Source organism: Schistocerca piceifrons, chromosome 1 (assembly GCF_021461385.2).
Source record: "Schistocerca piceifrons isolate TAMUIC-IGC-003096 chromosome 1, iqSchPice1.1, whole genome shotgun sequence".
In the NCBI taxonomy this organism is placed as follows: Eukaryota; Metazoa; Arthropoda; class Insecta; order Orthoptera; family Acrididae; genus Schistocerca; species Schistocerca piceifrons.
Window position 1 is genome coordinate 705,908,622 of NC_060138.1, and position 21,388 is coordinate 705,930,009.

Below are 21,388 nucleotides of genomic sequence, written 5' to 3' on the forward strand. Positions count from 1 at the left end.
TCTATATTTAGTAACAATATACACAACCGCTCGGCAGACGAAAGGTCTGTACCTAAGAGTGGAAAGTTGTACGGGACACACCATCATACAAGAAAGCAAATAAAAATAACCAGTAATATCATTGGCATCGATTTGTAATAGGATTTTGAAACACGTACTATGTTCCAAAATTACGAAATGCTTCTATCTTCTGACACAACTAGCACTGACTGAGGAAATATTGTTGTTGTGAAACACAGATGGCCCTTGATTCAAACGAAGTACAGAGTATTATCGACAGGGGCTCGTAAGCCGATTTTCAGAAGATTTTTTTGTCACCGTTCATCCCAAGGGACTTCTAATGAGATTGCGTGCCAGTGAACTATCGTCTCGGGTTGTGCAACTGGATTTGTGATAGAAGCCATATAGCCAAAGGGAAATGATGCATGGGGTTGTCAAAGAAAATGTTAAGTTATCTGCTGTTCCTAATCTACACTACATGAGAGTGGCTACAGAACAAGCGACAGTTGCTGCGGAACACCCAATCAATGATAGTAAAAGGAAAAGTGAGGGCGGGACATGTTAACTGCAGCGGAGCCTGCGCACGAAAACACTGTATGCATTCGACAGTCCATGCAGTACGGTATTCGACGAAGGTAATTGTGGAAACGATTAGTGCGACATTCCATGTGGAACGGCAACATAACTGCTAGGCATCATTTGACGCTTACGATCGAGGACGCCCCGAAGGCGGTCCCCAAGTGCTATTACTGTGGCCACAGTAATGGGAGTGTCCTTACAAAAGGCCGCTGAAGCTGGAAATGCTGTGTGAAAGCATGCCGGTGGTCAGAGACCACAACACTGTGCAATGGTATCGATCCTTAGCCCTAGGGGCAAAAAGGAACAGACATCTCACTCCCAGGCAGATAGCTGCAGATCTTGCAACCGCTGCGGCACAAGGCCATATCGCAGCGTTTAATTCAGACTGGTTTGTATACTTGGAAGCCTGTTAAACGCATCCTACTTCAACCATATCATCGTCGAGAAAGGTTTCATTGGTATAGGGAGAATATCGTTTGGGGTCAGCAACGGTGGTGTTCTGTAGCGAATCCCGTTTCACTGTGGCAATTGATCCGGGCCGGCCGCGGTGGTCTCGCGGTTAAGGCGCTCAGTCCGGAACCACGCGACTGCTACGGTCGCAGGTTCGAATCCTGCCTTGGGCATGGATGTGTGTGATGTCCGTAGGTTAGTTAGGTTTAAGTAGTTCTAAGATCTAGGGGACTGATGACCACAGAAGTTAAGTTCCATAGTGCTCAGAGCCATTTGAACACTTAGAAGGTGCAAAAAATCTAGACTGCCTACATAGTTACGGCGACGATTAAAACAAGGGCGATTTTCGTTGCAGCGAGTCGTGTTAACGAAATTTCAAGCATCACTTTCTCCTCCAAGTGCAAAAATATTTTGTTGACTCTCACCTACATGGAGAGGAGAGATTATCGTATTCAAATAAGAAAAATGGGAACTCACACGGAAATGTGTGTTCATTTTTGCCACATGCTCTTGGAGAGTGCAACGACCGAGAAAAAATCTGAAAATGATTTTGTGAAGCCTCTGCCAAACCCACACGTGTGAATTGCAGAGTAATCTTGGAGCTGAAACAAATTTCCTCATCAGACAAGGTAATAGTATGATAAAATTCTACAATCGTATTCGAAAGAATGTGGTTTCAGGTACAAATCCTTACGTACTGATTGATACACAGCGTGGTCAGAAGGTCTGAAAAGGTTTGAACGGTTTTTGCGGGGTAGATTGTACTGAGAAATATTTGTTAAGAAAAAAATTCACTCTGTTGCGCCGGTTCCGAGTTAATTAGCATTGAAGTTAGCTTATCAGCCCATTGCAAATTCAACCAGCCCCCTCAGATACAATTACTGTCGCTTGTTCTCATAGCGTAGATGATAGCGCACGAGACTGCTCAGCCTTTGGCGGGGTTTCGATCCTACTACCCTCCCATGTCCAATTTTTGTATCGTGCTCTTTGCTTTTAGGAAACCAAATCAGGACCACGTTTTACGCCCCTGCCTCTGGCAGGCCGCTTGAATTTGCGCGCACAATGCTCTGATTGGCTAACTTCGATACTAAGTAACTCGGAAACCGCGCAACGTGTCGAATTTTTTTCCTAATTATTTCTCAACACTACCCACCCCACCCCACCCCACAACACCCTCATAAGCTTTTCCACCGCGTATAGTTGACCCTGTATGGGCACCACAAATATATCCCCTCCCTACAAAAATGAGATTCAGTACCGCTCTTATGATTTTACAAGGAACACACTAAACAAGAAATATAGCTTCTGTTGAAGTTCGCTTTGTTTCGTGCTCTCACCTCATCATATTCAGCTCCCAACAGCAGTATCTTTGCATCCCCACTGCTGACTTGCTCATTTTCTCTTCTCGCTGCCTTCTGGACATTTGTCTTTATTTCTTCTACACTATTCCCGCCATTTGAACTTTATTGCTACATCATTGTTAGTGAAAGAAGTGTCTGCAGTGGGTAAGACTCGCCTCTCGTTTTGAGTGGTAGCGAAATTTCTTTCGGTCATACTCATCCCGTTTTTTCTGTTTCCCAAAATCACTTCCAGCAATTGCTATGACAGTCGGTCAATTATGTCACTTCCGATCTGTCCACAGTACATGTCAGGCTTCGTTTTTTCGTTCCTCTCATTCGTAACAGATATAACTTTGTTGTATAAAACATGTATGTTGATTCATATTCTTATCTATGCCAGTTGATTCTTCTATGCATCACAGGGATGCAATTCGATCCTCAATGCTGTATGTTCTTGCTAGTTCACAAGCAAGAAAAACGGATTCATAATAATTACAGTTTTCGTGCGCTCACTCGATTTTAACGACCGAGGTGACGCAGCGCTAAGACATTGAACTCATATTTTGGAGAATTGGGGTTAAAATCCCGGACCTGAAATCCTGATTAAGGTTTTTAGTGGTTCCCATAAAACGCGCGAATGCCGAAAGGCTTCCATTGAAAAGGCATAACCGATTTTGTTGTCTGACCACGTCCACTCTGAGCATGTTTCACTTCGACTACCTCATCAAATACTAATGTTCTCTGTTTCAAGTAATGAATATGAAGCACAGTTTGTGTACACTCACTGTATCTAGGACACGTCCATTAAGAAAAACATGTCACAGTGGTTCAAGAAGTTGCAGACGTCTGCTCGGAAAGAGGCGGCAACCAAATAACAACAAAAATGTATACAGATGAACAGAAGCCGGTCGGAGTGGCCGAGCGGTTCTAGGCGTTACAGTCTGGAGCCGGCGACCGCTACTGTCGCAGGTTCGAATCCTGCCTCGGGCATGGATGTGTGTGATGTCCTAAGGTTAGTTAGGCTTAAGTAGTTCTAAGTCCTAGGGGACTGATGACCTCAGAAGTTACATCCTATAGTGCTCAGAGCCATTTGAACTGTTTGATTTGATGAACAGAAGACTACTTAAGGAAACTGGAAATCCTAATGTGGCCCAACAAAACACTTCGTGATACGATCCTCTTCCACCTCACAACTGCGTGCGACTATCCATTTCTTAGCAATTATAAGAGGTTGCAAAAACATCAAAGTAAGCTTCCAGAGCTCAGTCAAAACTGAGGAATTACTCTTAGATTCTTTGCGTGAGTAACGTAACGGTATGCACCCACTTACATGCAGCTTTTCAACTGCACAACCAAGAATGATAAAACAACAAGTGGACTGGTCTTCAAAAAATTTCTCATTCCCAGAGATATTAATTCTCGTTTATCCCTGACCCCTGTATGTATTTACTAGCCGCATCAATTCACCCTCTTATTCTCAAAGAATGAAAAATCGATTATTGAATACATGTATCCTTGTGAAGATTGTCTTCTGCTGTAAAGACTAGCCGCACCTACGGTATAAGGAATCTGTGTGAAGGTGCCGCCTTAGGTCGGTGTGGCGTAACCCGGGGTCAGCGCCGCGTTAACGGTGCAGGAATGCTACCAGCCTTGACGCACAACAAAAAGCGGCGTCAGCAGGCAGCAAGGACGAACTGGGGATGCGCCGCGCGTCCTCTGCGCGACATTGAGGCCCTAAACTCATTTGGCTCAAACAAGAGCCCTGACCTAGCCGTCGGCCGCAAGACATCTCTTAATTTGCATCCTGTGGTATTGGTGAAGCTTCTGCGAAAAGCGGGTCGCCAGTTGATGGATATCTTTAAGATAATGCCAACCATGCTCCCTTGCTTTTCGAGTTAACATTGTTACAGATTACCCCTCGAATGAGGTTGCACCTATCGTTCGGCTGTCTGCCTCGCTGAGGCACGCAGGTAACTCCACCGTGATCGGGCCCATAAATCGTAGGGGATGTTAGACTTAGGACTGTCCAATGTGAAACTGTGTGCACACAGCCAATACATATTCCCCGTGACCACAAAAATGAGGAGCACTGAGTGTTCATGAGAGACTAGGGTATCATCAGGACAGACATAGCGAAGTGTTACCTACGAGGCTCACTCTAAAAGAAATTCACACTATTTTTGTAAAAATACAGTTTTCATTCTGCAGGTGTGAAAGTTTTACAGTGTGTAGATACATCCTTCCCGCTTGTTTTCAAACTTAGTTCAACCGGTTCCCGTGAGTGGCGCCGTCACAGCATGTCTACAAGATGGCAGCTACACTTGACGTTCGTCAGAAGCAGTGTGCTGTCATAGAATTCCTGTGATGTGAAAACGAGACAGTGGGAAACATCCACAAGAGATTGAAAAAGGTGTACGGAGATGCTGCTGTCGATCGCAGTACAGTTAGTCGGTGGGCAAGCAGGTTATGTGATGAAAGCAGGCACGGCAGTATTGAGGATTCTACTCGCAGCGGCAGGCCTCGTACTGCACACACTCCAGACAATGTGCAGAGAGTTAAGGAATTGGTGACTGCTGACAGACGCATCACAGTGAACGAACTGTCACGCTACGTTGGGATAGGAGAAGGAAGTGTCTGCAGAATACTGAAAGTATTGGCGTTAAAGAAGGTTTGTGCCAGGTGGGTTCCCAGGATGTTGACAGTGGCTCACAAAGAAACAAGGAAAACGGTACGCAGCGAACTTTTGGAACAGTACGAGAACGATCGAGATCAATTTCTTGGAAGAATTGTGACAGGTGATGAAACATGGCTCCATTTTTCACCAGAGACGAAGAGACAATCAATCGAGTGGCATCAAGTAAATTCACCCAAGAAAAAAAATTCAAAATCACACCTGCTGGAAAAGTTTTGGCTACGGTGCTTTTCGATTCCGTAGGACTCTTGCTTGAGGACATCATGCCAAGTGGAACCACCATAAATTCTGATGCATATGTGACGACACTGAAGAAACTTCAAGCTCGACTGAGTCGTGTTCGACCACATCGGCAAAAGCAGGATGTTTTGCTCTTGCACGACAATGCACGGTCACATGTCAGTCAAAAAACCATGGAAGCGATCACAAAACTCGGATGGACAACACTGAAACACCCGCCTTACAGTCCTGACCTGGCTCCATGTGACTATCATCTCTTTGAGAAAGTGAAAGACTCTCTTCATGGAACAAGGTTTGAAGATGATCACTCCCTTGTGTACGCTGCCAAACAGTGTCTCCAACAGGTTGGTCCAGAATTTCACCGTACGGGTATACAGGCGCTAGTTCCAAGATGGCGTAAGACAGTTGAGAGGGATGGAAATTATGTGGAGAAATGAAAATATTGTTCCTAAAGGATGTATCTACACACTGTAAAACTTTCAAACATCTAGAACAAAATATGGATTGCAAAAAAAAAAAAAAATGTGTGCATTTCTTTTGGAGTGACCCTCGTATTTACATAAATGATCTAACGGACAGGGTGAACAGCAATAAGCGAGCGTCTGCTGAGGACTCGGTAGTGTACGGGAAAATATCCTCGTTTAATAATTCATGGATGATACAGCATGGCTTGGAGAGAATTTCTCCTTGGCTTGATGAATGGCAGCTTGCGCTAAATGTAGAAAAATGTAAGTTAATGACAATGAATAAAATAACAAACCATTAAGGTTTGAATACAGTACTAGTGGCGTCGATATAATATCCAGACGTTGGGTTGCAAAGCGAAATAAAATGGAACGAGCACGTCAGATTTGTATTAGGAAAGGCGAACGGTCGACTTAGGTTTATTGGGAGCATTCTAGGAAAGTGGGCCTCATCTATGAATGAGACTACGTATATAACACTGGTGAGTCATTCTTGAATACTGCCAGTGTGGTGGGGATCCCCAGCAGCTTAGATCAAAGGAAGACAATGAAGCAATCCAGAGGCCTGCTGCTAGATGTATTACCGGGAGGTCAGATCAACACGTATTGTGGAAATGCTTCATGAACTCAAATGGGAATCTCTGGAGGGAAAATTTTCGCAAAACACGGTTGAGAACATTTAGAGAAACGGAATTTGCGGCTGACCGAAGAGCAAAGACAAGATAAGAGAGTTTAGGGCTCGTGTGAAGGCATAGACACAGACGCTTTCCTCTCACTACATTTGCGAGTGGAACAGGAAAGAGGTGGTACGAGATACTTTCCGCCACGCATCGTATAGTAAATGCGGAGTATGTAGGCAGATAGAGATGATAATTTCGTCTAATTTTAACTGCGATGAGGTTACATACTGTGCGTTGGAAAAAAAAATTAAATCCCATGTAATTTATGAAAATGTTCATATGATCGTCTCCAAGGCTAAAGGACAACTGAAATTTTCATCTCCAGTTAAGTGTATCCTTAAATACGTCAGAAATAAGACAGCTAGATGTTAACAGCGAGTCCATACTCTTAATCTTCTTTTCTCCCTTCCTTCGAAGGCATATTATTGCTATGATAAAATGATGACTTTGTCATCACTAGGACTGTGGACACAGAGCACACGATCGAATTTCGAAAGAAAGGGGTAAACAATCGGTATTGCCCTCTAGAACAGACCATCCCAACATGTGTGTTAACCGATTCAGGGAAGTCATGGAATACATGGATCTGGATAGCCGGAAGGGGATTCGAACCGTTGTCATCTCGAATGCGAGTCTAGTTTGTAACCGCTATGCCACTTCTCTTGGTACATGTCTTTTAATGCATGCCTATTGCAGGCTGAAAACAGAGAGACTCAAAGGATAAGGACAATAGGACGCAACGACAGAACTATAAAATTGTAGGTTACACCTTAGCTGCTTGTAAAGTATTTATATGCTGCTGTGGTGTACAGACGAAGCTAGTCCACCGTATGACCTACTGGCAGAGTACGCGCAGTGGTTTTCACATTGAACTTTCATTCGGAAGGACTCTAATTCACCCCCACCCCCTCCCCTACCCCTCTGGTCACACACAGTAACTGTTAAGAAGAATTCTGATATGGTATCTTTGAACCTCAGGAGTGTGCGTCCAGAACCTGTGTTCCTTCTCTAATGATGGGGCGTTAAATAATACTATTTTGTCCTGATGGTCACGCATGGTTTTGTTTACTAAAATATTTAAGTGTCAACGTCGACAGAGCATAAAAACAGGCCATCGTGAATTCAGAAAACTAAATGTCCTGTCGTATTGTCACACATTACGTAAGTGCTGAAGATCCAGTGATGCATAATCCGCCTATCAAGAGTGCTGATTTTCGTGATTTTGGCTTAGAGCATTTGGTACCCACGCACCCATTGCATGAAAAAGTTGAACGATGTTGGAATGATCACAGGTTATCAATTTTGCCAGTTCTCGAATACATTGAAGTGGGTCATTGTGGATTAATACGTTTAAACGATCTTCATCAAACTCTGAAGGTCTTTCTGAACATGGAGAGTCACTAATGTAAAAACGATCCTCCTTAAATCGAGAAAACCACTTTCTTGTCGTGCTCTGTCCAATGCCATTAACGCCATTCACGGCGTAAATGTTACTGGCTGCCTCCGCTGCTCATTTGTAAGTTAAGTAAGTAAGTAAATAACTGTCTGTCAGTCAGTCAGTCAGTATGACGTTGCAGCTCGTCTGCCCAGGGTGCATGCACTGATTCGGTTGCGAAGGATGTCAAAAAACCATTCTATCCATTCCTCAGACAATCCGGCCCAAAACTGTTGGAGCCGATCCTCACCGTGACGCCAGAAGTAACATCGATGTGCATCTTCAAATGACTGAAAGGTTGGGACCTCTCCCAAGTCACCTCGCCGGCGGATGTGGCCGAGCGCTTCTAGGCGCTTTAGTCTGTAATCGCGCGACCGCTACGGTCGCAGGTCGCAGGTTCGTCAAGCTTTACCTGATGATCTGGGGTGTTCGGAAGGATTTGTAACTTATTGCACTGATGAGTTCAGTATTCCATCCAGATGCCAGGACGAACCGTGGAACACCTTCAGCAGGTAAGAATGTACAGTAAATTGGTGGATGTAGCGTGCTGAAGTAGTGTTGTATCTTTTTTTAAATGTAGTCTGTGGTTGAAATTTAAGCCCAGTTACAAGGCGACGTAATCAGAAAGTTAACGTTTCAAATATTCTGGGGGTGGACAAAAATATGGGAACACTGAAAACACAACCCATTAACACGGCTAATACGGTGTAGGAAATACCACTGGCATTCCATACAGCTTCCAGTCGTCTCGGAATGGCTAAATAGAGGTATTGTGTAGTTTTCAAGGAAACCTTCTACCATTCTTCCTGCAAAATACTGGCAGCTTCAGGTAACGATGATGGAGGGGCATTGCTGCCACGCACTCTTCCCTCCAAAGTACAGCTCAATGATATTGAGATCTGGTGACTGTGGTGGCCGGGGGAGATAGCTTTTGTGAGCGCCAGGACGAATTATCGCTGACACGGACATGAGAGCTGTGTGAACAGCTTGGAACACATCATCACCGTGAGGGAATAAATATTGGACAATGGATAGCCCTGATCAGCCAAAATACATTATCCTTGACAGTAATGCGATCTTGTAGAGTACCCATGGGCTCCATGGAATACCACGATGTGTCTGTCCATATCATCACTTAACTCGCGCAGTGTTTCCTGACTCTAACCAGAAGTTCAAAATGGTTCAAATGGTTCTGAGCACTATGGGACTTAACGTCTGAGGTCATCAGTCCCCTAGAACTTGGAACTACTTAAACCTAAAGAACATAAGGACATCACACACATCCATGCCCGAGGCAGGATTCGAACCTGGGACGGTAGCGGTCGCGCGGTTCCAGGCTGAAGCACCTAGAACCGCTCGTCACAGCGAGTGGCCCAACGTGGTCAAATACAACAGCGCAACCTGCAGGCTTCGCTGCTATCTGAATTTATGTTCGAAACATACATTTCTCGCGGTGTTTCCATATTGCTATCCATCTCCTGTATTTGCATTACCAATGACAGTAATACTAATGTGAGTGGCGGCTCGTAATCACACTTACCAAATATCACTCATACGAACATTTACTGGAAAGTTATTGCTTCTATTATCATATCAGTTTTCGCTATTAATCATGATAGAACTGGTATAACACGAAGTCAATAAAGGAAAGGTGGAAAATCTTTGTGAATCATACACGTTTTTACGCCAAATTTGAAGGAAGCAAATCTCAGCACTTCCGGAAGTACTTCGCCGTGGTTTTGATAATTTATTGGAAGGAAAATACGACTGCGACGTTACCTCGTTTCCAGTGTGGTATAAAGTTGCTTGATTGGGCAGATGAAACGCTGTGCTACGGTAGATGGGTTGGAAGCGCCTCTGCCAGTCGGCTTTAACGCCGCCATCTGGAGCCCGCCTCCCCAGGTCCCGGCGGGGCGCCAGAAACACGGCGCCCAGTATTGCATTCCGCGCAATCTCGGCTCAGCAGATTCCCAGACTGTCGCTTTCCGCCGACTGCGTTCCTGCTCACTGTCGCCCTGCGATATGAGTCCCGCTGTCGATACTACATAGCAGGAGGCCTGGAAGTCTTATAAAGGGAAAGGTGCATGTTGGTGCGTCACTTCCGTGTTGTCGTAGCGTGGCTAAGCTCACCCCGGCGTAGAGAGCTTCTGATAAATAGTATTCACTCACACCAATAGAAAAGTTCTCCTGTATACGGCCGGGTAAGTTCGTCGAAATAACGTGATGTTTCGATGAGTGTCACTCATTTCGCTAACTCAACGTGCTGAAAACCTTAGAACCTTATACTGATTTAACTTACCAAGAAAGACAACGAAGTAATATGATCGAAACATGTCACCACCACCGGCCTGTAACAGCGCAGCACACGTTGTGTTAAAAAAGCACACATTGTGAACTTGATATTATGTCGTTAATGGTTAATATGCCGGGGCTAACTCATTTGGATACGAGAGAATTAAATTCGTTCAGAAAATAACTCACGTTCCCCTACTCGTTTAACGCATTACCTTATGCGCTTGATTCTGAAATAAAATTTTGTTCTGGTAGCAGTTAAATGAAAGGTTATCCTGCATTTCACGTTCTAGGAGAAAAAAAAGGTCACATCCAATAGATAACATGCCGGACATTTGCCACACTTGCCCCTTCGCCAGGTAGCGATCCCTCAGATAAGGGACGCCCTTCCCCGCACTACCTCTGTCCGCTTTCAAACCGCCGTCTCCACATCTTACTCAATACAACCAGTACGTAAGGGACCTTCTTCTTCGACATCTTGACCAAATACAGAGCTTCTTTTCCGAAATCGAAATATTTATAACTTTTGGGAAACGAAAGCAATACCGACGATTATGTCAGTATGTAATTAGTTCTGCCAAGTATAAATATAGATCCCTCTGTCTGTACGGTAGCTCCCTTTCACGCTTACTGATTGCGATAGAAACAGTCCATCGGCATGGGAGCAACAAGAAAGGAACGATGAAACGAGAATGCGAATGTACGCTAATCATTTCTTTTTGATCACTGCATTTGTGCCTACATTAATTACTACAAGTGCACACCCAAAAGACAATAGAGAAAGAATAAATGGGTTTGTGAATGTTTGAAAAGAAGAACGACATACTCCATATTAATTTACTCTCTAAAAACATTAGTTAATAAAGTGTAATGGGACAATGTTCAAAACATAACTGAAAACACGTTCTCTAAATAGAGATAAGAACATCAATGATTGACATGTCATCTAAAGTCGACTTACAATTTTAAAAAGTAAGAAATAAGGAAATGAAGCAGTACAGAATGCTACGCTTGTAACGTACGTTGTTGTTCTACATTGTTTACCTCTGGTATTTACAGGGTCACAGAGAAAGCATCTTAGGTTATGGAGGGAAAGCCGTAATTGTAATTATCTGCACTACAGCAGAAACAAGGACAACTTCAGGAAAAATAATGTAAGCTTACAATCGACTTTGAACCAGATAGTTCCTGTGACGTAGTATGGGCTGTACCGACCCCCTGTCTCAGATAAAACAGTTGCTGAACAGTTCAAAGAAAAGAAAACTTGAGTCTCATCACAAATAGGTACCCTACTCATACAATTATAGTTGGAAGTTACTTCAATCTACTTTCCGTATGTTGACAAAAATACATTTTCATACCCTATTGTAAATATAAAACAACTTCCGTAATTGTTCTAAATGCTTTTTTAAATTATTTTTAACAGTTAGTTGACGAGGCATTTCAAATTGTAAATGGTTACGAAAACACACTTGACCTCTTAGCCACAAATAATCCTGAGCATTACGACGGATACAGGGATTAGTGAACACGCAGTCGTAGCGAGGCTCACTTCACCAAAACTAAACGCGAAATATATCTATTTATAAAAGCAGCTAAGAATTCGGGTGACGTCTTTCTAAGAGATAGTCTCCAATCCTTCCAAACTATGTAAATGGAGACCATATGTGGCTTAAGTTCAAAGGAATAGTATCAACAGCACTCGAGATATTCATAGCAAATAAATTAATAAGGGACAGAACTGATCCCCCATGGTACACAAAACACGACACAAAACTGTTGCAGGAGCACCGCAAAAGGCATGTATAATTTAGACGAACACAAAATCTCCAAGATTAGTGAAGTTTTACTGAGGCTCGAAATTTGGTGTGGATTTCAATGCGAGATGCATTTAATAATTTCTACAACGAAACTCGCTCTAGAAATGTGGCGGAAAATCCAGAGAGATTCTGGTCCCAAGTTAAGTAAACCAGCGGAAAAGCTCAGTAAGTACCTTTACTGCAAGACAGCGACGGTAATGTTACTGATGACAATGCCACTAAAGTGGAGTTAGTAAATGCATTTTCCGAAATTCCTTCACCAAAGAAGACTAAGTAAATATTCCAGAATTCAAAATGAGAACAGCTGCAAACATAATTTAGAAGTAGATATCCCTGGTGTTGCAAAGCAACTGAAATTACACTGTCAGTGACAGAGGAAATGATCAAATATCTTTTCAAAAAGTCTCTAATGTATAAGAAAAGTAGGCCTAATACATTTGTTTCTGATGTTCTTTAGTAACAATTTTCAGTAGTAAGCTCCTTGCTTTTACTGACCTGTTTAAAGATAATCAAGAATTTAGTAAGAAATTTAAATTTTGAAAGGACTATATCTAAATGTACTTAAGTAGATTTACATGTACTATAAATGTTTGCAGCTAAACTTAAATAAAAAATATTTGAGGTGCCAAAACTGTCAACCTTAGGATCAGATCAGTTTCGGGATGTCAATTTTAGGTGCAATTCAAAGGTTCAGTTCCCATTTTCTTTTACAAAAGCGTATACTATCAGTTTAACAAACCATGATATTTTAGGTGATAGTTGCGATTCTGAAGCTACAGAAAATTATTTTAGAGCTCGCAATTATTTAATAGTATGGCCATCATATTGGAAGGTAGAAAAAAGTTATCTTAACGTGACAACAATAGGGATACTTTTGTGATGCTTCAAACACTTTTTAATTTTTACATTAAAGGCTGATTGGCACCACACTTTTCACAGGCTTTGGACCGTGAAAATTATACATGGCCATCTACCATTCTGGCGTGTCTAAAATCAGCCTAAACACGCTGAACTAATGTACACCCTATTTACAATTACAACTTAATATTAGCTCCGATAATGCTGCTTCTATGTTTTACTAATTTTATCTCGGTAATCTGCGAGGACTGAGTGTCTTCATAGTTTTTAATACATTACTTTTAATGTATTTTAGTCCAGTTTCTGAATATGGGCAATGGCTTTCAAGCAAGGCCCAGTGTTGCCAGTCTCTTCATAATTCTTTACGATTCTCTCTATCCTGTCGTCCAGCTCCAAGTACTACTTCGTCCTCTTCTTACCTTCAAGATCCATTTCCAATTTCATGTACATGCAGTTTGTGAGCTCTGCTTCCTTTTTCAAGCACTCCACCAAATAGTTGATTCTAGGGTGAGGGTTTCCAATAATACTATTTATTTTGTTGTGCCACCCTTCAACAGCATTCGTCGTTCTGTGCCTTTTTCCGTAACTGTCCCACATTTCTATTACGATATCCTCATTCTCTAGCCAGTTATCCACAAAGTAGTCAAAAAGTTGAGAGAACCTTCCGTTATCAGGAGCTTCTGCATGAATCTCAATCCACCCATTGCTTACGTCCTCCGGTTTTACAACTGCCAGCGCTGCGCACACGCTAACGTGAAGTCTTAAAACCTCGTTCTAGCGGTACTCCTCAGTTAGACCGAGAACTCGAATTCTTCTCCATAAACTCTTCTTCATATGGAAATAGAATCCATTTATTTCAGTCGTGGGGAAAACTTAACGAATGGCCGATATCGCAGCTGCCTCAAAGTCCACCTTTACTTGTTTAGGACACCACTCAGAGACTGCCTGTTTAACAGACGAAACAGACGAACATATGTCTTTCTTCTTATTAGGCAGCAGTGCAAATACAATAGGAAGAATGTTTGTTTCTCTAATCGGGCCTCCTAAGTCTACGTGTATAGTGTAGATCTGTGCAAACTGCTTGCTGCATCTCTTAAATGTTCCATCCATAAAAAAATGGGAACATGTTTTTAAACTTTCTTTTCCTTTGCTTCCACTAATAATCATTATTCTCACCTCTAATATATCGTCTTCCAGAAGAAAAGTACTGCCATCTCCCATTTTTAATAGATCTTCATGAAGATCAATTTCATAAGAGTTCTTAGGCTCTTGTTGGTTCCCCCGCTCTTGACTCCATCGACGACGCATGGTCCTCTTTATAGATTCTGAATTAGGCATCACTGTAACAAAGTCATAAACTTTATTTTGTAGATTTCCTATTTCATCCACGTATATCTCCGATAACTGTGTAGTTTCTTCTCGAGACCTTCACTTCGCTCTTTCCACTTGCTCGTCAGGTGATCCACAGGGATGTTCTAATAAGCACAACACTTCTCGAAAGCTGCTTTCCCTTGCAATGATCCGCTTTTCGGGGTAAGCACATCCATGTAACATCATCATCTTTAGATTCCCTCTATTTAAGATAAGCGTAACCTTTGTAATGAGCAGGAGGCTTGCCCTTGTTCGTTGTAATAACTTCCATACTGATGGTCACGTTAGGAACTTCGAAAGCAAACTGGGCGGGCGGATGAGGAGGCGGAGGAAGAGGAGGAGGGGAGGGGGAAGACAAGGGACCGAACCCTTCGGAGCAGGTAAAACCGTGGCAAATGTCCGGCGTGGCAACTGTCCGGACACCAAATGAAAGGTTATACTGCATTTCACTTTCTAGGAGAAAAAAGGTCACATCCAATAGATAACATCTGGTTTGGTTTGACACGTAGCTACCTAATGAAGTACGGGGCAGTTTTCCCAGACAAGTGCGACCCGCCGCCGCAGGTATGTCAGAAATGTTGAGTACAAAAATATGGCTGTATAGTTACTTTACCAATATGCAAGCGTCGGTGGGTTTTAAAGTTACTTCATCAGAGTTATGAGGGCACCTGTAGAATTAACGTGTCTGAAATCTTAGATATGGAGCCTCATGCAAAAATTTTTAAATACGTTTAATAGTTCTAATGTCAGAAATAAAATCATTTGTCATCATGTATAAACTCGCAGCAAAGCGCTTACGTTGACTCCACACGATAGAGTGGGAGAAACAGTAGAGTGCTTGCACCTTACTGCAAGATGTCTCCAACAGGACACCAGGCAGTGAGCAATGTAATTATGTGAGTTGTAGCTAGAAGTGGATAAATAAATGTCGTGTGATTAGGGCCTCCCGTCGGGTAGACCGTTCGTCGGGTGCAAGCCTTTCGATTTGACGTCACTTCGGCAACTTGCGCGTCGATGGGGAAAAAATTATGATGATTGCGACAACACAACACCCAGTCCCTGAGCCGAGAAAATCTCCGACCCAGCAGGGAATCGAACCCGGGCCCTTGGGAGTGACATTCTGTAGCGTTGACCACTCAGCTACCCGGGGCGGACAGCTAGAAGTGGATGATTATGGGGAGCTGAGTGCTCATCGGATTTATGTGCGGAAGTCGATCATGGTATGAGCGAAAACAACATGCGGATTTTAAAAAGCGAGTAGCAGGTCATTTTAGAATATTTACTTTATTTGTTGGTAGCGAAGTATGCATGTCATCGTAAAAGCGCGAAAGGAACAACATTCCAAGAAGCTGTTAAGATTCAGAGAGCGCTTGGCAGTCTCTCTCTTTCTAAGCATTTATCCCAACTTCGGAGGTCTGCTGGTTAATCGGATGTGGCCGGATGCCCTTCATGTCGCCACTCCGTACCCCCCAGGAAGGAATTTGTGTACCCCGACTGTCTGCGTGTAGTGTAATCCATGGACTAGTCTGAATGTGTTCAAATGTCTGCGAGCCGTGTACCTGAGGCTGAACGTGAGGATCAGCCCGGTATTCACCTAGCAGGACGCGGAAAACCGCCTAAAAACCACATCCAGGCTGGCCAGCTCACCGGCCCTCTTCGTTAAGCTGCCGTGCAGATTCGATCCTGGGCCTGAGAGAGCGCTTGGCATTACGTTTCTCTGAACCATTATAAGCTATAGATACCTCACATGGTGGTTCTCCTCGCAAGTGACAAGTGTCCTGAGATCACAATTCGAGGCTTGTTGACAAATAATTGGATCTATTAATCCAAGTTTTGAAGTTATAAAGAAGAGAATCGTGTAGATATATCACATTCACTTGCTCTACTAGTTTATTTTGCTACATAAACTGTGTCTCATGCTATAGGCTACTGATCTGCAGGTCAGTCCGGTTAAATTTTATAGCAAGGATGAGCTGGCAGGTTCGGCTCACGTGTCAACGTCATTTCTGGTAAGCATAAAGCATTTCCGGTAAAAAGTAAGCTGCTTCTGTCGGTGGTAAATTATAATTTGTTGAAACTAAGAGGGCTGTTCAGAAAGTAGGGAACGTTTCCGTATGACGCCGCTAAACGCGCGCCGATCGCGTATATGTTGGTGTATGCGTGCTCGGCAGCTCAGTCGACACCCATCTGTGACAGTGGGAACGTCTCTGCGCGTCCGGTTTTTTCAATAGTCGAATTTGAAATGTGCGCTGCAATCGAAAATCCCGCCAGTCGTGAGGTGGGGTCTGTGATGAGGTTTTTGTTGGAAAAAATTCTAAAACCTATAGAAATTCATCGTGAACTGTGCGAAGCGTAAGGAGACAACGTAATGAGTGAATGTTCCGTCTGGAAATGGTGCATTCGGTTTAAAAATGGCCGAACCAACGTTCATGAAGAGAAGAGTAGATGCCCGAGCATTGTGACTGACGATCTTGTCACTAAAGTTGATGAAACTATTCGTGAAAAACGTCGCTTCACAATAACGGAGCTTTAGCTTGCTTTTCCACAAGTTTCACGTGCTTCTTACAGATTTTTCTTAAACGTGGAGCAACCATAAATTCTGCCCGGTACTGTCAAACTTTGCAGAGCCTTAGAAGAGCAGTTCAAAACAATTTCCGAGGAAAGCTGATGTCCAATATTTTGTTTTTGCACGGCAAACCGCACTAAAGAACTTCTTAAATCATTCAGATGGGAAATTTTCCCTCATCCGCCCTACAGCCCCGATCTTGCACCAGACGACTTCCATTTGCTTTCTAAGATGAAGAACTGGCTTGCAACGCAGCGCTTTGATGACAGCGCTGAACTCAGACGGGCGAGACTCACTGGCTGAAGTCTCAGGCGGCAGAATTTTACGACGAAGGTATTTCAAAGCTTGTCCACCGCTATGATAAGTGCCTCAATGTGTTTGGTGACTATATGGAAAAGTGGCATGTCAGTCGCTCTTCCAGATGCGTATAATAAAATGTATTTCTTGTACTATTTTTTTTAAAATTCCGAAACGTTCCCTACTTTCTGAATAGCCCTTGTAATATTTAGTTGCACAAGGAGTTGCGTCAAGATATAGTAAACCAGCATTTTATAAATTTAGCACTAACAGTAGTGATGCTTACAACAAAGATGAGGGTGAAGAACGGTTAACGTCTCTTTAGACACAATACTGGGCACATTTGGAAAAACTAGGCTGTGAAAGAGGGAGGGGTGGTCCAACAGGATTTCGGCAACATCTCGGCATTCGCCGTGGGTCAATCCCAAAATGGACAACGGCCAACGGTTTCCACACTACTCCTCCCTAATTCAAGTAAATATCTTCAGAACTCGGTCAACTGGCTTGTTACTGAAGTAGATATGCAAAGGCGAGCGATGGAAACGTAACGGTCCTGTTGTATCCAGGGAGTGCCCGTCTGTTGACACAGAAATGGCGTGGCACGGACGTGGCGCTGTTCCACGCCATCTGAAGTTAACAGATGAAGCAATTCACATACAAGTGGCGTGGCAGAGACGCGTCGCTTCGTTGTCCGCGCCACATCCCCTTATAACCACGAGTGACGGACCGAAGCGACACGAGGCGGAAACGTTAAAGTGGCGCGCTGCTGTTCTCGTTCATTTGAAGTCATTAGAGTTTCTCAGTAAAACAAACCACTCTTTTCGGATTCGCGCGTGTTCTCCACTAAGCGGTCTTCATTCGTTTTGCAGGAAACTATTCGATAAAAAAATATTTTTGCATCGAATAGTCTGAAATCACAGTTTTATAGTCAACTGTTTTTTTTCTTTATTACCCATAGTTATTGTGATACTTTGCAAATAAAGTAAACCACCGGGCATGTTTCGAAAAGTTCGCAGTGAGGAATGTAGTCGCTGGCCAGTTTACGTTTGAGTTTTAGGTCATAGGTTGCTGCGTACGAAATACATACCGAACATATCGAAATTGTTTTTAATGGTGGAATGAGAGCGATATCTCTTTCGAGTCCCGAGTAAATAAGTTATATATTTTGACAATTGGCCGCGATGAGCGACGACGCGCCACACTCCACATAATGGCCGCGCGCTTTGCCGATTTGTGGCCCGTATTTCTCTGCCGTATATATGTTAGTTACGATCATATTTTAAATTAATATTGCATTAAGAGCTACTTCTATTTTACAACTAGAGGTAGACAATCGGAGATCCAGCGGCAGAGTTCGTTATATACTGCATATCTCTGTCACATGGTAGGAAACTACACTGTGTAACGAGGAATTTCTGGTCTGCAGCCGTGCAATATTTATGGATAATCAAATTTTGGGAGACATATGTTCAGTTCTTTAATTATGCCGAATTTGTCACATATATTCGCTTTCTTCCACCAAAACGGATGAACCCAGTATCTTCTTCTCTGCTCAACATTTACCAATTACAATAGATCCAGTGCATCAATATCCTCGTCTGATGAGGACGATATATTCTGACCTATTCGTAGCACAATCGTTCCGCGTCCCTCTGAGAGAGCAACTTCAGTGTGAATTGCTCAAGCCACATCCTTGACTTTCCCTCTTAGTGTGTTAAAAACGTATCGCAAAAGGTTTTAAGAATTACAACAGAGAGGTGAAACAGTGTTTATAAATGCAAACTTTATTGTGCAGTAAGTGGGATCGAAGCTATCCAGCCGTCCTCATTTGGGTTCTTCCCGGAGACACAAATTACTTCACACATCGCTGTGCACACGTCAGATGTGGGATTGGTTCCTTTGGAAGTAGACGCCCAATTTCCTTCCCCATCCTTGTCCAGTTCAAACTTCAGATGCAGCTACGACCTCGATCGAGGGATGTCCAGCACTCGTCTCTTTTTTACGTTGCTGGGAGTGAGTATCTGGAACAACACGAGCGATCAGTTCCCCAATCTTTCGAAATACAAGATAGTGCGTTGTTTTCTATCGCTCTCGTTTCGCTCAAAAATAGAAATTACTTTATTATATTTTTGCCCGGCATGGCTCTTCATTTTGCGGTTTACAGAATTTTCAATTTCCCAAGTAGCCACTGTACCGTTTAGAAATATATAGGAAATGTTGGACTCACATGAAGGTTTTGTGTGTGTGTGTGTGTGTGTGTGTGTGTGTGTGTGTGTGTGTGTGTGTGTGTGTGAGAGAGAGAGAGAGAGAGAGAGAGAGAGAGAGAGATAATTCATCTGAAGCTTCATTGTGAATTTAGTGAACTTAATGAACTCGAGAATTGCAAGGAATATTAGTTCTTTAACAAGAAGGCTGTTAAAGTTTAGCAACCACCTGCCCACTCCCCCCCCCCTCTCTCTCTCTCTCTCTCTCTCTCTCTCTCTCTCTCTCTCTCTCTATCAACGCGGGGTTGACTCGCATACGTATTTTCCAGCTAGCTCGTTAATGATGCCGTTCCCCAGCGACCCTGAAACCACAAGCGCGGTCAGCCAGGCATCCTGTGTTTAAATGCCGCGAAAGCCCTATTGTGTTCAGCACGCATCTGGGGCCCCTGAGTGCTCGCAGCAAATTAAATTCAAACTTGTTGTTGGCCTCTTTAACTTAAGACAAACAACAGCAAAACTTGATTATAACTGGTTCCGAATTTTACATTTCCTTCAGATAACGAAGACACCAACCTCTGACTGATGGGATTGGTTCTACTTTCATGAGAGATTTACATTCTCCTTGAGTTATCAGGCACGTACTCGTACTTTCGTGGCAACTCAGGTGATATTTATATTTTTGTAATAAACATATGAGTGAATGTCAAACTTTCTTGCTTCGTGGAGACTAATCTAAAAGATTGGAAATACTGGCATTTTAGTTGAAGATATTTTCATTTTTTGAATACACAAAAGTCTATTTCATAGCTAAATAACTTCCGCTGATAATATCCATAGTCTTCCCAAGTGTCACTAGTAGTACAAGGAGTTACCATACGGAAGAAGGTTCTAATGTTCTAGGTCAAATCGTCTATGGAAAAATCTCTCAAATTCTGCCATCGAAGTCATTTAAAACAAATTTCCTGTAGTCATCTTCTTAAAAGAAACTTTTAACCATTCAATAAATAGAGTGAAAGACAATTACGTCATCATTACTGTACTTAATCCTTTTTCGGTCCGACGGGACTTAAAAGACCCGTCTACTTGCAAGAGTCGTAAAATGGCATAGAGTTAAATTCATGCACTGGCATCCTGTGTAACACGATAAGCAGTTTTTGTTTGGATTGACTACTCCTACAATACGCAAAAAACAAAACTGCAAATATCTGTTGGAACACCAAAGAGAGTGCTCCTGACAGCTCTTAGGAGAGTGAATATGTATTTTGTTAGTTGGCTTTTTAAAAAAAGACTGACAGAATGGATTTGCTTCCGAATCTGGGAGCAAACAAGTGCTTGATACCTACGTAGTGTGTCCATCTGGGTATCGCCGGCGGCTGCTGTCGGCTGGACGAGGCGCGGACCGTCCGATCGAAGCAGCCTGCACAATTCAGCAGGTCGGTCGCGCTTCACGGGTGTGCGCGTTGGACAGGTCACTACGTCTACCCACTGCTCACCGACCACTGTGATGATCGGAAAACATGCATCTTTAGGCAGAATTTCTGCTGTCAGCTTAGCAGAAGCAGACCACCAAGTCCATTACAGACGAAAAGATATTTTAATAAAAAATATAAACTAATTGTTGTTCAGCTTGCGGCACAGTGGTGTATAGTAGATCTAACGACACACTCTTCAGAAGAACTGTGGCTTACGGTAACACCTGCCATTCTTGTTGTTGTATTACAGTATGGTTTACAGTATCGACAGAGTTAACAGCAGTTAATGTAACCAAAACAATGGAAAAGAAAAGTAGTTAAAGCGTAGCATACAATTTCCAGAGATTTAAGCTGTGTGCCGATCTGGGTTCAAAATCAGATCGTTACTTTACACACGCAGTCCTCTTACCGACTTACCTATAATTTCATTTCTGCTAGTACCACTCTTTCTCTGAAGCAATCATGAACTCTGCTGCATTCTGGGGTTCGACTTACAGTTAGCGGGCAGTTTCGCCAGAATGTTTCACAACAGGACACAGTCTGCTGCATAGCGAAAGATTTATTCTGCATAGGTTCAACAATAATAATTTCAATATAAGGTTAAACAGCCAACCGGTTGCACATGAAC

At 43.0% G+C, this 21,388-nt stretch overlaps 1 protein-coding gene across 2 annotated transcripts in view; it reads left to right on the forward strand.

The window, feature by feature from the left end:
* Window positions 1-21,388, forward strand: part of LOC124710579 (adenomatous polyposis coli protein-like) — a 490,408-nt gene that overhangs the window by 288,736 nt on the left and 180,284 nt on the right. The gene's annotated exons all lie outside the window — the stretch shown is intronic.